The sequence below is a fragment of the Suncus etruscus genome, chromosome 17 (genome assembly GCF_024139225.1).
Source record: "Suncus etruscus isolate mSunEtr1 chromosome 17, mSunEtr1.pri.cur, whole genome shotgun sequence".
Classification (NCBI taxonomy): domain Eukaryota; kingdom Metazoa; phylum Chordata; class Mammalia; order Eulipotyphla; family Soricidae; genus Suncus; species Suncus etruscus.
In genome coordinates, this window is record NC_064864.1 from 20,024,557 (window position 1) to 20,030,559 (window position 6,003).

The window sequence follows — 6,003 nt, forward strand, 5'->3', positions numbered from 1 at the left end:
TTCATTTTTTAATGTTATGTCCTATGCTCTGCCTTTGTACCATATAAAATGAATGAACATATGTTATAATTTTGCTGCTCTACATCCCATAATTTGAAGCTTTCACGTAAGTGTGGTGAGATCCGAATCACTGTGACTTCAGTTGAAACTGACCTGTACAGAGATTTTTTTAAATAGCTTTATTGTTCTTCCACAAGTAATATCATTACCGTGCTTGGTAATTCCAAAAGAGTTTCTAAATTTGGCCAGCACAATACCTTTTATCAACTTCCTCCTACTTTTAAAATTGAAGCAACAGGGTCCGGAGAGATGGCACAGCGGAGTTTGCCTTGCAAGCAGCCCATCCAGGACCCAAGGTGGTTGGTTCAAATCCCGGTGTCCCATATGGTCCCCCGTGCCTGCCAGGAGCTATTTCTGAGCAGACAGCCAGGAGTCACCCCTGAGCACCGCCGGGTGTGGCCCAAAAACAAAACAACCAAAAAAAATTGAAGCAACAAAGAGGATCTTAAAAGATAAGCCTAGAAATCTACGTATTATCTGTTAGTGCCTTTATTGATTGTTCTACCATTTCAACTCCTACCTGTTAGGGACAGCAGAGTTTAAATCATGGTACTGCAAAAAAAAAAAAAAAAAAAAAAAAATTAGGGCAAGTGAATGTGACATCATACTTTTTTAATATTTTAGATGCACTAGTCTCATTACAAATGTTCAAAGCATTTATTTAGTTAAGGGAATAAGTTATTCTATTATACTAGATAAAATAAATTATACATGCTAAACATTCTTCTAATCTTGCTACCTGGAACAATTTTACAGTGGGTAGGGCGCCTGCCTTGTATATAACAGATTTTGATCCCTGGAACCACATAGAAGTTTGACCCTGGGAATCACATAGAGGTGGCCTGAACCTTCCAGGAGTGATCCCTGAGTGTAAAGCCAGGAGTAAGCCATGAGCAGTCAGATGTCAGCAAAACAAAAGAAGCATTGTTTGTTTGTTTGTTTTTTGGGTCACACCTGACAGTGCTCAGGGGGTTACTCCTGGTTCTGTGCTCAGAAATCGCTCCTGGTCGGCTCGGGGGACTATATGGAATGCAAAAATTCGAACTATCATCCTGCATGCAAGGCAAATGCCCTACCTTCATGTTATCTCTCCGACCCTCCCAAAAAAACTTTTTTTTTTATCTTGGGCCAGAGAGATAGTATAAAGGTTAAAGAATTTGCATGTGGCTGAAAATTCCTGACACCACTTTTGGTTCTCTGGGCAGCACCAGAATTGATCCCTGAGTGCAGAGCCAGAAATAGCCCTTAAGCACTACTGGTATGGCCCTGGACTTTAAAAAGACAGATTTTTTATTTGAACTCTGGAGTCAGGATTGGTCAAAAGACTCCAAACATGTTATTTGATGCTGAGAAAGCTTCAGTCTGACTCCAACTCATTCATTTACTAGGTAGGTAGGCAAATTGCCTTTCTCTTTGTACCCTGGTTTCTTTACTCATAAATGGGTCAAGAGTTGTTTCATTAGTCTCATAAAGAACTGAATACAAGGGCTGACATTAGTTAATTGTTCCAAATAAAAGGTTTTTTTTAATTAAGGTAATAGACCTGATTTCTAGACTTTTGATATGTGAAGGACACATTTTATTACTGAGACATATCACATGCTAGAAAAATCCAGAGTCCCACGCTCACATTTCCAAGACAACAAACTCCTAAAATTGTCTTAATGGTACACTTAACAGAAAAGGCTGACTTAAGCATTATTTACATGCTCTATAATATTACATGCTCTATAATACCCTTCATATGTTTTGTCGTAGAGCTATTAGTGTGTTTTATTACCAGGTACTGACTGTCCCAGACATTATAAAAGGTGTCAAATAATACAAAAAAATTGAATTTTGGAAAATATCTGGATCCATGAACTTTGGTAAGAGATGTGGAAATAGAATTATATTCTTTTTTTTTTTGGCCACACCCATTTGATGCTCAGGGGTTACTCCTGGCTAAGCGCTCAGAAATTGCCCCTGGCTTGGGGAGACCATATGGGATGCCGGGGGATGGAACCGCGGTCCTTCCTGCTAGCACTTGCAAGGCAGACCCCTTACCTCTAGCGCCACCTCACCGGCCCCTAGAATTATATTCTTCAGGGAATGGAGTGATAGCACAGCCGTAAGGCATTTGCCTTGCATGCAGCTGACCCAGGACAGACCCAGGTTCAGTCCCCGGCATCCCCAAGGTCCCCTGAGCCTGCCAGGAGCAACTTCTGAGTGCAGAGCCGAGAGTACCCTTAAAGCTGCCAGGTGTGCCCCCCCAAAAAAAACCATAAACTACCCCAAAAAACAAGAATTGTGTTCTTCCGCTTATCTCACACATGGATTCAGAGTCCCTATGTTAGGAATCATTGTTGCAGATAACTTATAGTTGACATACAATAACCATTAAAAATTACTTTGTGTCGGGGCTGGTGAGATAGCGTGGAGGTAAGACATTTGCCTTGCATGCAGAAGGACGGAGGTTCAAATCCCAGCATCCCATATGGTCCCCCGAGCCTGCCAGGAGCGATTTCTGAGCGTAGAGCCAGTAGTAACTCCTGAGCACTGCTGGGTGTGACCAATATATATATATATATATATATATATATATATATATATATATATTACTTTGTGTCAAAAAGGAGCTGAGGAATACTAAGAGAAATAGGCTATAACCCCCTAACCCTTCCATCTAGCAGGGGAAGACAGAATCTTTTCTTTTGTTGTTTTTGTTTTTTGTTTTGGGGTCACACCCGGCAGTGCTCAGCGGTTACTCCTGGCTCTGTGCTAGAAATCACTCCTGGCATGCTCAGGGGACGATATGGGATGCCGGGATTTGAACCACCATCTGCCCTGCATTGGCTGTGTGCAAAGCAAATGCTCTACTACTGTGCTATCTCTCCGGCCCCTGGAATACAGAATCTTGAGTGTAATAAAATATCACTTGCTGAGGCATAAGCGATGGTACAGTGGGTAGGGCACTTGCCTAATACGTGGTCAACCTAGACTCAGTCCTGACCATCCTATACAGTCCTCTGAGCACAGCCAGGAGTAAATCCTGGGTACAAAGGCAGGAATAACCCCTGAGCATTGCCAGGTGTTCCTTCTCCTGCCTCTCCAAAAAAAAAAAAGTCATGTGTGTCCTTCATTTTTAGTTATTTTATCTTTGAACAAAGGGAAGATCCATTCTCAACAGTTTACAGGAACAGGAGGTAAAAATAATTTATTAAATAGGTACTATATGGGTAGGTCAGTATTCAGAAAGTAAGACAGGGTCATGAAGGATGAGCAAGTGGGTGGTTCTGTTTAGAAAAATAAAGCGAGGGCCCAGAGAGATAGCACAGCGGCATTTGCCTTGCAAGCAGCCGACCCAGGACCTAAGGTGGTTGGTTCGAATCCCGGTGTCCCATATGGTCCCCCGTGTCTGCCAGGAGCTATTTCTGAGCAGACAGCCAGGAGTAACTCCTGAGTACCACCGGGTGTGGCCCAAAAAACAATAAATAAATAAATAAATAAATAAATAAAGCGTGGGGAGAAAGAGTGGTGGCGCAAGCGGTAGGGCGTTTGCCTTGCATGTGGTTAACCTAGGACGGACCGTGGTTCAATCCCCCGGTGCTGTGCTATCTCTCTGGCCCTGAAGATGATAGATTTTTAAGCCCATAAACCAAATAAATCTGGCTTTAGTCTTTGGCACCACCCCCAAACACTGCTGTGTATGGCTCAAAAATAAGCAACAAACAAACAAACAAAAACAGTGCAAGTATAGGTGGGCTTTGCAGTTTAAGCCATTCTGATTCAAGGGTCAAATGTATGATTTATGACCTCAGATTTATCTTTTCATCCATTACTACCTCCCCAATGAAAAGGAAAAATGCTTTCTGGAAATAGTTTGCAGCTAATTCATCGGTTTTTTAATTTTAGTAATAATATTTAATTTGATTCACGTTTATTTAAAATTGTATTATAAAAAGCTACATGTAAATTTATAGTGAACCTACTTATCACTCAATAAGCAATTGTATTTGAACTGTTTTTTTTTTACTCTTTCCTGTCAGTGCCTTTGTCACACAGTTATTTAGTAGTTTCCAAAGCATACCAAATTTGAGACGTAACTCTTTGAATCTGTATATGGTATTAACATTGAATATTTTAGACCAAACCACACGCACCTGTTCTCATAATGTATTTAATGGCCTGTTTCCTTTTCCAAAAGAGCTATATTGGTGAAGTCACGATGTAGGTATTTTAAAGTTGACTCTAAAAGGTTTATAACTTGCAATAAAAAAAAATATTGGGGGGCCGGGCGGTGGCGCTGGAGGTAAGGTGCCTGCCTTGCCTGCGCTAGCCCAGGACGGACCGCGGTTCGATCCCCCGGCGTCCCATATGGTCCCCCAAGCCAGGAGCGACTTCTGAGCGCATAGCCAGGAGGAACCCCTGAGCGTCACCGGGTGTGGCCCAAAAACCAAAAAAAAAAAAAAAAAAAAAAATATTGGACTAAAATTGTATTAAAGACTCTTGGGTTGAGATGTGACTCAATGCTTTACATGCGGAGGCCCAGGTTTGATCCCTGATCTCCCAACTCTCCCCTGAGCCCCATACTCTGAGCTGGGAGTAACCCCAGAGCATATTAGGTGACCTCAGGATTAAAACAAAACTTAGGTATACACACACACACACACACACACACACACACACACACACACAAAATGTATGTATGTATTCATTCTATCCTCATAGCCAGCTGATATTTTGGCAAATGATAAATTTTTAGGTTAGTTTTTCTTGAAAATTGGCACAAATAAACCTCCAATGTGTTTATGAGAAATCCTGATCCATCTGGTGCCTGGTACCTCTCTATGGCTACTTTACCTTTTCTGAAAATGTTTAGAAACTTCTTATTCCAACTCCAGCATATAAGTTGTTTGGAACACATGATTCTTATCTTTACAGCAAGAAAAATAAAAGCCAGAGCTGGAGAGATACAGTACAGATATTAAGATGTTATTTTTAGCACACGGTGGCTGCAGCCCTGCTTCAAATTCTGACAACATATATGGCCTCCTGGGCACCATCAGGTATGGCCCCTGAGCAGTTTAAAGTTACAGAATTAGAAAAGAAAGAAAATATAACAAATTTATTAATTTTTTCCTAGGCTCCTCATGCTTAAGGGAAGAATGTGTTTGATGATAGGTCAGTAAAGTCTTTCAGTCTGAAGCTTAAAAAATAATAAAGGCGGGGCCGGGCGGTGGCGCTAGAGGTAAGGTGCCTGTCTTGCCTGCGCTAGCCTAGGACGGACCGCGGTTCGATCCCCCGGCGTCCCATATGGTCCCCCAAGCCAGGAGCGACTTCTGAGCGCATAGCCAGGAGGAACCCCTGAGCATCACCGGGTGTGGCCCAAAAAAAAAACAACAAAAAAAAACAAAAAAACAAACAAACAAAAAAAAATAATAAAGGCAAAGCTACCCAAGAGATGTTGATACAGTTTCTAAATGTGTCATTTGCATAGTTAGAATATCAAAAGATGGGCCCGGAGAGATAGCACAGTTGCATTTGCCTTGCAAGCAGCCAATCCAAGACCAAAGGTGGTTGGTTCGAATCCTGGTGTCCCATATGGTGTCCCATATGGTCCCCCTGTGCGTGCCTGCCAGGAGCTATTTCTGAGCAGACAGCCAGGAGTAACCCATGAGCAATGCCGGGTGTGGCCCAAAAACCAAAAAAAAAAAAAAAAAAAAAAAAGAATATCAAAAGATAAAATGAAGCAGAAAAAGTACTTGGTGTAATAGAGGCTGAGAATATTTTATAATTTGTGATAACCAAAGGCCTTAGAATCTTGAAAATCAGCAAAAATAAATACTAAAATACTCATATGTCAACCATATTCAAATTGTAGATTATATATTCAATTATTCAAACTGGTATTGGAGCCACATTTGGCAATTCCTAGGGACAGTGATGTTCAGGGGACCCTAT